The sequence below is a fragment of the Dasypus novemcinctus genome, chromosome 19, assembly GCF_030445035.2.
Source record: "Dasypus novemcinctus isolate mDasNov1 chromosome 19, mDasNov1.1.hap2, whole genome shotgun sequence".
Lineage (NCBI taxonomy): Eukaryota > Metazoa > Chordata > Mammalia > Cingulata > Dasypodidae > Dasypus > Dasypus novemcinctus.
This window is the reverse complement of record NC_080691.1, coordinates 13887575-13898652: the sequence shown is the minus strand read 5'-3', so window position 1 is coordinate 13898652 and position 11078 is coordinate 13887575. Positions and strand designations below refer to the sequence as shown.

The 11078-nt window shown below is 41.5% G+C and overlaps 1 long non-coding RNA gene across 1 annotated transcript; it reads left to right on the top strand.

Moving 5' to 3' along the window:
• Window positions 1-574: 574 nt before the first annotated feature.
• On the top strand, window positions 575-2716 carry LOC131274553 (uncharacterized). Its single transcript, XR_009181781.2, has 3 exons — window positions 575-670; window positions 1888-1994; window positions 2307-2716. It is a non-coding gene; the product is annotated as an uncharacterized lncRNA (long non-coding RNA).
• The last annotated feature ends 8362 nt before the right edge of the window (window positions 2717-11078 follow it).

Here is an 11078-nt window from a genome sequence, read left to right as displayed (position 1 = left end):
TAAAAGGCCAGTTGCCTGTGCTGCTTTGTTTATGGGAGACACGAGAGTGAGTTCCATGAAACAGGGCGATATCCTGGGCTCCAAGCAGGTTCGGGCCGAGGATTTGTGGGAAATATGCAGCCAGGAATCATCTGCAACTCCTGATATGATAGCATATGTCTGCTTCCAGCAGTGCGTATGCTAAAACGAGCCTTGCTGTCCCCAGCCAGGGTTTGCCTTGCACAGCAGTGTCTTTCAAATGGCTAGTCAACCAATTGTTAGTGGTGTAAAATAAGTTTCATGGGTGAGCATCACCTTTAAAAAGTAAAATAGACTGGAACAGAACAGAAGAGCGAGCACAGTAATAAATATGAGAACACATTACTGGTAGTAAAGCTATGTCCAAATTTGTGACCCTCTGGGTTCTCGTTTGTCTGTGTGTAAGATGCTCTACTGAGTCATGTTCTTCCCATGAGCAGTGTTCAAAAACACTCGACAGTCTCTCCTCTAAGGCTTACAGCGTGCAATTGCTGGTGTTTACCACATAGAGGCGGAGAAGAGCCACATCTGGGTGATGTTCATTGAATCACCTGGAGGCCAAAAGTAAAGGTAGAGCACGCTAGAAACAGTCACGTCGGAGGAGGAAAAGTGGGAAGGAATGAGAGCGACTTTCAGCTTCTGCTGTGTGCAGGTCAGTGTTCAAAGAGTCACTGTTAACAGGCACAGCCGATGGTTATAACACATTGAAATATTATGTATAAATTGTGAGCATGCTCTCTCAACTCATAAAACACTCGAGGCAATAGCTTAGAGTTACTTCTAGGTCCTTAGCGTGCATGCCCAGCAGATGTTTGCTAGTTTCCTTGTGATCATCAGACAAAACTTCAGAATAAGTTCACCCAACAATTGAAAGGAGCTATGGGTTACTTTAGACCTGCCCAGGGTTTCAATGACCCATCGAGTGTGTCTCAGCTGGAGCAATCCCTCCCTGCCAGGTGATGTTGGGCATAGTCTGGAGACATTTTTGGTTGTCCCACCTGGGAGGAGATCTGCCGACATCCACCGAGTACAGGCCAGGCCGCTGCTGGATACAGCCACAGGAGAGAAACCCTCATCGAGGTGAACGCCTCTCAAACCAGTGGGCGCTGCATCCCGTCTCTGCCCTGATTTTCTGGTTCAGTTGTTGCCATGGAGACCAGGTGAAGCCCGCCAGGAAATTCAGTGGATGTGCTTAAGTTTCAAGGTCAGGGTTAGAACAAAAGAAAATAAATGCAGCTGCAGTGGCAAAACTAGCAAACTGGGTTCTGCTGCTGTTAGCTTATCATCCGTCACCCTCGAGCAGAGAAATTCGGTGTTGTCAACGACAAAGTCCATTCTGGAAACCCAGTCCAGAGAACCAATTTTTTTTTCCTTCTTACCCAGGATCAAAGAGGACACTATAGTAAGAACTGCCTGCAAAGGCTGTTCTGAAAGCTCAGTCTTCACAACGGAGGATATTTCAGGGCCCAGGCAACACAGCGTGAAAATGGCTTTTGTAAATCCAGAAAGATCTAGAGAGTTTGCTTATTTGCAAAGAGATATTGCTTGTCATTTATTACTGTGGTAAAAGTGACACTGAAACCGTCACCTTGAATGTTTTTTATCCTGTCGGGTTTCAACACCTTTCTTGTTGCACTTCCTTGTTGCTTTTGAGGGCGCGTTGATACTTGATGTTGATCTTCTGGTCAATGCTCGGGAGAACAGCAGAGCGTGGTCATTTTCAAGGCGTTGATGCTCTCGTAATGCACGGATGGGACAAGGGCGATATCATCTGCTCAGGGCACCGGAGAGAGTCGGGTTTCCAAAGATGATCCATCTCCATTTATTTTCATCCTTCTCCTTCTTTCTTTATCTCTGCGTGCTTGAAAGCTAATGCCGAGGTCACCTCTCATCTGTCATTGGAACTTGAGCCAGTGGGCGGTGTCGGGCTAACGCTCAACAAGGATCGCTGGCCATCAGAACACAGTGCGCTCCAGGTATGTTTGCAAATTCCAGTTCTGTTGTTTTAAGCTCTGGCACCATTTCAAAGATGACACAGGGCTGAGGGTACAAAGAGATCATCACATTTTAGGAGCCAATTCGCGATAGGCCTGAAGAACCTCAAAAATGTATTCGCCTGTGAATCCATAGGTCACGACTAAGAATGTAACCTAAAGAAAGAGCTGGAACGAGGGATTTGCCATTCTCAGCTCAAAGAGGGGTGCCTCAGGCCCTGAGACAGTGGCACCCTTCAGTCTTGGCCACCATCACCTGTTCATAGCTGAGAACGTGTCCTGCTTTTGTCCTAGGCCAGGCATGCGCAGAACATTTGTGGCACTGGGGAAATGAGATGCTCTCTTTACAACCAAACGTCTTGCTGGAAGGACGGGAGCCTGGAACTGGGGCCACTGTGTGGAAAGGCCACAGCTCAGCATCACACCATCATGGAAACAGTAACCCCAGAGCGCGGGAGCACAGGATGCACACCCCACCCCACTTGCAGCCAGGATGGGGCTCACCGAGGGCACCTGCTGTGTTCACCACTGCCTCCGTGCAACCAACAGCGACGTGAGGGAGGAGCTCGGGAATGTTCGCAGAACAAAGAAACCAGGAGAAAGAAATCTCGATGAGATCACTTCAACCATGCACGAGATCATTTCTAAAGCCACATAATCCTGGATTTCTCAGTCACGAGATTCAATAAATGTGTGTGTGTGTTTGCCTGTGTAAGTCTTTTGGATTTGGGTTTATGACAGTCAAACATTTTTAATAGAAATGGTGCCTGCAAAGAGGCATGTCCACAGATGCTCATCCCAGATTTGCTCTGTAATGTATATACTTCAGGTTTTACTAGCTGAGGCATGTCCACAGATGCTCATCCCAGATTTGCTCTGTAATGTATATGCTTCAGGTTTTACTAGTTGGGGAGGACAAAGCTGATCCCACTTAGAAATGCTCTGAGGAGCACAGGGCTGCAGTCTTGTCTACTGGGCCCACCCCCCATTCTCCCCAAACCCCTAACAGGGCTTAGAAAGTCCTCTGCAGCTCCTTTCAGGTCCCACGAGTGTGTTTTGACCCAGGTCCGGGGATCACTGGGCCCCATCTCTCATGGGACAGTAGTTCCCAGCCCCAATGTCCACACCCTACGAGCTGTGAGTGTTTGTCCCCTAAGAGGCAGTCCAGGGATGCAGCTGTCAATTGAAAGAAAGCCAGAGGATAATCTAGGGACCAAATAACATGAACTCGGTGGTGGATGAGGATTGCGGTTAACAGGACAAATACAAGAACGTACTTCTATGAGCTAGAACAAAGGTGTGCCACTATTACAAGGTGGTAAGGATATAGTGACACATGGGAAAAAACAATGTAACTGTGGACTGTAGTTAGCAGCAATATATTAATATTCTTGCATCAGTGTCAAAGAAGGTATTATATCAACGCTAAGGGTCAATAATAGGGGGAATGGGACTTTTTCTTTTGACCTAAGGAAAATGTTCAGTGGTTTACTGAGGCAATGACTGCACAACTCTGTGCTGAAAGTGAGAGCCACTGAGTGTGCGCTTTGGATGGAATGGACACGGCATGGGGCTGTTGACCACAGTGCACCAGGTGGTGGAAGGTGGACTGTGGACTGGACTTGGAGCAGTTCAAATACAAGTGTCCTCTCACGAACTATAATATGTACAATACTAACACACAGTATCAATAATAGGGGTGTGTGGAATAAACATCCAAATGTATATTTGAAAGAACATGATCAGACTATTACCTTTAACTAGGCTGATTATATTCTTTCATAATCTGTAACAAAGGTTTCACAACAACGTAAGGTTTTGGTGGAGGGGTGATGACCTGGAATTCTGCACATTTTGCAGGACTGTTTTGTAAGCTCACTACTTCTCTAATAAAATGAAGAGAAAGTATCAAATGATATACTTTCAATGTGTGCAGTATGCTATATATCAATTACATCTTTTTTTGTCTTTGAAGAGGTACAGGAGATTGAACCTGGGACTTCATTCAGGCAAAGCAGTTGTTCAACCATTGAGCTTCACCCACCCCACTCAATTACATCTTAGTAAAGCTGTTTAACAAAGTCAGAAACACTTGTGCACAGTTTCTTTGCCACTTCTCTCATTTAGTAAGGTGGAAATGATAAAATAGTGTTTGCAGCTAGCGATCAGAGTTAACGGGAAGTCCAGGGTTTCCCAGCTTCGATCATTTCTTTTCACATTTTTTGTCTGGGGCATGTCTGTTTCCTTCCTGAGTCCAAGGGTTGAAATCCGTGCTGCCTGTGGAAGGCACATTACCACTGTACTACCAAATTTAGCAGCTGAATCAGCAGCAGTAGCTCTGAAATCATAGTCTTCTGTGCTGATTATATGTTCTCTTAATACACATTAAAATAAATTCCTATTGTTTCAAAGTTCTCTCTATTTTCTAAAACCACCTTTTGTATCACCAGTTTTATACACACTGTAGGGAAGACTGTTGGAGCTAAACATCTTTCTACTTCCCAAAGGCATTTTTCCATAAACCACCCTAAATGTAAAGCCTTCCCCTGCACAAGTCTTCAGAGGGGACACTGTTGGTATTTGGTCAATAAAGGTCTTTGTGGAGAAGGATCATCCCAGGATTCAGCATCTCCAGCAGAGTCCTGGTGGCAGCCAAGGATGACCACCTGCATCCCCTACAGAGGGCACTGCTCCAACTGAGACCCCCCCACTGGGGGCCTCCATCTCATGCTGCTTTCTTTTCTGCCTCACCTGTTATATTTGTGCCAAATTTGGTGGTAATTTCAAATTTGCATCTTCATTTCCATCTTTTAAAGGGTCCCATAGGAGGCTGTGCCTGCTAGCTTATGAACCCCTTTGCCATCTGTGTGCTTCTAAAACTCTTTCTAAAATGACCTAGACCTCCTTGCTGGTAGAATTCTACTTTGCAGCTGTCCATGAGAGGCATGGGAACACAAAAGGTAGGAGACGAGGAGGGGCTCTGTTGGCCCCATTGGTGGATGGCGAGGGGGAAGGTTCTCCAGCAGCTTCGCGGCTTCCTCCTGAGAACCAGCCCCTTGGATGCTGCGGGCAGGGCTTCCAGCTGCCTGCTTAGGCCTTCCCACGGTGGGTGAGCCTTCAATTTCCCTTTCAAAACAATTCCTACTGAAAGCTCCTAGTGGCTTCAGGCTTATTGGCCACACCCTACTGAGTACACAAGTTTTGATTTGTTTTATTTTGATTATAATTTATACATGGCCTGTGTGCCTGAGGAATTGAGCAGATGCTTAGACTGGATAGCATAAGATAAATTCCTTTCCTAGAATCCCAAATTGCATCATCATGAAAAGATTTCATATCAGGTGTTTCTTACTTACTTTGTAGCTCTCTATTGCCCCCATGCAAAGCAAATGCAAGGGATTGATGAAAGGCAAGGTCAATACATGAGAGATCTGCTACTGCCTATTGATGATGCCCCAGGAAATTGCCCCTTCTCCTGTGAACACGCCCTTGAACTAGACACACTCACTCTCATGATGTGTGTGAACTAGATACAATCTCTCTCCAAATCCTTTTACTGGCCTTTGGCTGCAGACAAATAAGTAAGTTCATTCACATCCATGTCAGTAACTCAGCCACATTTAAATTGAATCAATTAATTTAATTAGATCACCATGCATGCTATAATTTGGCAGTGATGGCACTCAGAATGAGGTGGTTAAATTAATCTTTGGATGGTAGGAATGAAATATACAGGTTCAGGGAGAATCCACACCTAATTCCCTGATTGGCTGAGGATTATCAGACATAAATTTGATTGGACAACATCATGGCCAAAACCTCTAAAGAGAGGCTAAGTGGGCTAACGTAAGATGACAGTGAAAACATTTCCCATCTGATGGAGATTCTGGGTAAAATGTCCCCAGATTCTGTTTGGCTTCCCCAATTTTGAAGGACATTCAATGTTCTTTTTAAGTATAGCAAATCTTTGGTTCCTCACCTGTCCAGAATATTGGAATAAAAAGAATCTTCTAAGTGGAAATACCTCGAACATTTTCTAAAGCTCATGCACCAAAAAAAACTTGTTTTGTACATAAGTATTCCAAGTTTGGTTATTTGGTTTCTGAGGCCCCAACAGATAAGAAGTCATGAATTATGAAATGAAGCAGAGCAATGTCGATAAAATGACAATGATCAATAAGGAAAGATACTGGAAAGAAAACACATAAAACACAAGCAGGTGAAGGTGAAAACCTTACAAGTTTAAACCAGTAAGTGTGGAAACAAGGTTCTATAGACTTGAGTAGGTCCCGCATGTGCCTCTACATCTCACCTCCATGCCAATATTGATTGTTGGTGATTACGATATTCAGACATCCGAGGAGATTAAGTAATAACTAGTGGAGTTGGTGCAATACAGTTACGTGTCTGCAGATGAACTTTACTCCATACATAGCAGTAAACTTGAGGGCAGCTGTTAACATGTGCCAGGCACAATTACAAGTGTTATGATGGTGCCCATTGTCCGATGAGGAAACCCAAGCTTAGATGATTCAACCAACTTGCCCCAAATCACAAAGCTAGTAAGTGATGGAGTGTGGTTCTAAACTCCAGCTGCCAAGCTCCAGCCCCTGCTGTCAACACTACCACCCATGAGTCATTAAGAAGGTTCCAGAGAGCCAGTACCTTTACTCTAGTTAAGAAATAAATCCCACTTCTATGAAGACTTAAGTTATTGGTACTACAGGGTTCATCTTGAAAAGGAAATGAGCAAGTGCAGCTCCTTGGGCTGTCCTCATTAAATATTAGCATTAGGGAACTGATTTTAAACTTTCTTATAGGAATAGGTGTGGGAAACACAATTAAGGAAGAAACCCTTCAGATGGACTAAAATGATAGAAACAGAGGCCAGATATACCCACCTCAGTTTCAAAACACTTGTCTGTATGTTCTTGCCTGCCCATATATATTCTTTTCTTAATGACGGGTAGTCTTGCAAGCCCATCAGATTCCTTGGGAAAGAGTACACACATGCCCTTGATAATGTAGCAAGGACAGGGAAAATAATTTGGGCTTCCAGTTACAGATAATTGCCAGGTTGTGTAGAATAGAAATTCTGGGCTATCTGGTCAAAGAAAATCAGATTTGATCCCTGGCACTACCTTTTAAAGCCTTCTGACTTTGTATAATTTAATTCCTTGTATCCTTATAAAAATAGGGAAATAACAGAACCTGCCACATCGAGTCATGGGGAAGATTAAATGGATTTATCCCTGTGCAGGTCCTAAAACATAGGTGGCTGCAAACTCTTCTCACCAGGTAGTAAATATTTTCAGCTTTGTGCACCATGCAGTCTCCCTCGCAACTCCTCAGCTCTGCCCTCGTGGTGTGAGCAGCCAGACACTGGGGTGTCTGCTGTCCAAGAAAGTGCTCATGGTAAAAACAGACTGCGATCCAGGTTTGGCCAAGGGCTATTTGCTGACCCCTGCTCTAGATAAATGTTAGCTCTTATTATTACCCTACAAGAAAATGACCAGACCTCTGGAAAGTACCATGCCCAGTGTCTGGCCCTTGGAAGTTTTGACGCATGGGACAAAATGAGGCAAACACTTTTATATGTGACCTCTAAAATCACATATCTCCTAGTGGAGACAAAACTTAGGACCCTCTGGCCTTGGTTCTTAGGTTTCATTGAGGAAGGTGAAAAGAGATAACTGAGCTACGAAGCGGTTACGGACTAGAATGGAGATAAGGAGGATGAAGTAGTTTTGTTCTATTTCTGAGACATGTAGTTCAAAACAGGATACACAGAAAGGCATTATCTCTCCCTCTGTGGATTTATCTGACCTTAAAATATCTCTTTTAACATGCTGCAGATCCTTTTCTTTTTTTAACAAATCAATTTTATTGATACATATTAATAAAGGATAAAATCCACCCAAAATATACAATCAGTGGTATTTGGTGTAATCACATAGTTGTGCATTCATCACTTCAATCATTTCTAGAGTATTTTCATTATTCGAGTAATAATAAAATAATAATAATAAACAAAACCAAACAAACAAATCTCATCACCTCTCAATCTCTCTATGCTTCCCCTGCTGTACATAGCTGCTATTTTGTGTCCTTCTGTCTAGTTACTTATATTTATATTTTGTAAAAACAATCTTATATATGCAATATCACCCATATTCCTATTTTACATGAGGTTTCACTATCTGATACAGTCCCATGTTATGTTTTTCAGCTTTCCTTCTAGTAATATAAATGACCTTAGACTTTCCCGTTCAACCACTGTCATACCCATACGATAGCTCTGCTACTCACAAACACCATGATGTGCTCCCACCATTACCATTCATTTCCAAAGATTTACAAACAAGCTTTTAACCAATTATACATCATTAACCATTGCTTTCCATTCTCTACCCCTATTCTATTTTCTGGTGACCTGTATTCTAATTATTAAGTCCATGAGTTTACACAATATATTTAGTTCATAATAGTGCATTCATACTGTATTTGTCCTTTTGCGTCTGGCTTACTTCACTCAACATATAGTGTCCTCCAGTTCATCCATGTTGCCATATGCATCACGACTTCATTTCTACTTATAACTGCATAATATTGCATCATGTATATATACCACAGTTTGTATATCCATTCATCAGTTGCTGGACATTGAGTTGTTTCCATCTTTTGGCAATCATGAGTAATACCAGTATGAACTTTGGAGTGCAGATGTCTGTTCATGTCACTCCTTTCAGTTTCTGGGTATTGCCAGGTCACAACTTCCTTGGGAACTGCCAAACAGTCCTCCATAGTGGCTGCACCATTCTCCATTCCCATCAACGATGAATAAATGTTCCTATCTCTCCACCTCCTCGCCAACATTTACACTTTTCCAACTTTTTATTAGTGACCATTCTGATAGTGTGAAATGATATCTCATTTCAACTTTGATTGCTTTTCCTTAATCGCTGGTGACATTGAGCATATTTTCATTTGTATTTCTTTTTGGACAATTATCTTTTCAAGTCTTCTGTCCATTTTTCAATCAGGTGGTTTGTCTTTTTATTGTTGAGTTGTATGATCTCTTCATATATCATGGATACGAAACTCTGATTGGATATGGGCTTGCCAAATATTTTTTCCATTCAGTTGGCCACCTTTTTGTCCTTTTGGCAAAGTCCTTTGAGATGCAAAAGTGTTTAATTTTGAGGAAGTCCCATGTATCTATTTTTCCTTTTGTTACTCATGCTTTGGTTGTACGATTTAAGAAACCACCGCCTACTACAAGATCTTCAAGATGTTTTCCTACATTTTCTTCTAGGAGTTTAATCGTTGTTGCTTTTATATTTAGGTCTTCAATCCATTTTGAGTTAATTTTGTATAAGGTGTGAGATAGGGATCCTCTTTCTTACTTTTGGATATGGATATCCAGTTCTCCTAGCACCATTTGTTGAATAGACTGTTCTGGTCTAGCTGGGTGGGTTTAACAGCCTTGTCAAAAATCACTTGACTGTAGATGTGAGGGTCTACTTCTGAGTTCTTGATTCAGTTCCATTGGTCAGTCTATCTGTCTTCATGCCAGTACTATGCTGTTTTTACCACTGTATCTAAGTAATATGCTTTAAAGTCAGGAAGTGAGAGTCCTCCAAATTTGTTCTTCATTTTGAGATATTTTTGGCTCCTCAAGGTCCCTTACCTTTCCAAATAAATTTAATTATTGGTGTTTCCATTTCTGCAAAAAGGCTGCTGGGATTTTTATTAGGATTGCATTGGATCTGTAAATCTCTTTGAGTAGAATTGACATTTTAATGATATTTAGTCTTCCAATTCATGAACCAAGAATGTCCTTCCATTTATTTACTTTCTTTTAGCAATGTTTTGCAGTTTTCTGAATACAGAGTCTTTATATCCTTAGTTAGGTTTATTCCTAAATATTTGATTTTTTTAGTTGCTATTATAAATGGGATTTTTTTTCTGATATCCTCCTCAGATTGCACATCAGTAGTGTATAGAAAGGCTATTGATTTCTGCATATTAATCTTGTATCCTGCCACTTTGCTGAACTCATCTATTAATTCTAGTAGCTTTGTTGTGGATTTTTCAGGATTTTCTAGATACAGGATCATAGCATCAGCAAGTAGTGGTTGTTTTACTTCTTTCTTTCTTATTCGAGTGCCTTTTATTTCTTTATCTATCCTAATCACTCTACCTAGAACTTCTAGCAAAATATGGAATAAAAATGGTGACATCCTTGTCTTGTACCTAATCTCAGTGGGAAAGCTTTCAGTCTTTCACTGTTGAGTACAATGCTAGCTGTCGATTTTTCATATATGCACTTCACATGTTGAGAATGTTTCCCTCTGCTCATATCTTTTAGATAGTTTGGTGGAGTGTTTTTATCAAGAAAAGATGCTGTATTTTGTCAAATGCCTTTTCTGCATCAATCGAGAGAATCATGTGATTTCTCCAATTTATCAATGCAGTTTATTATATTAATTGATTTTCTTGTGTTGAAACACCCTTGCATACCTGGGATAAAACCCACTTGACGAAGGTATATAATTCTTTTAATGTGCTTTGGGATTCAGTTTGCAAGTTTTTGTTGAGAATTCTTGTATTTATATTCATTAAAGATATTGGTCTGCAATTTTATTTTTTCATAGTATCTTCACCTGGTTTTGGTATTAGGGTGATGTGGGCTTCATGGAATGAATTTGGTAGCATTCTTTCCTGTTCAATATTTTGAAAGAGCTTCAGAAAGACTGGCATTCAATCATCTTTGAGTGGTTGGTAGAATTCACCTGTGAAACCATCTGGACCCAGTCTTTTCATCGTTGGACGGTTTCTGATGACTGTTTCAATCTCTTCACTTGTCATTGGTTTGTTGAGGTCTTCTATTTCTTCTAGGGTCAATGTAGGTTGTTCGTGTGTTTCTAGGAGTTTGTCCCTTTCAACTATGTTTCTAGTTCATTGGTGTACAGTTGTTCATAGTATCCCTTTACTATCTCTCATTTCTGCAAGGTCAATAGTAATGTCCCCCTCATTTCTGATTTTATTTATTTGCCTCTTATC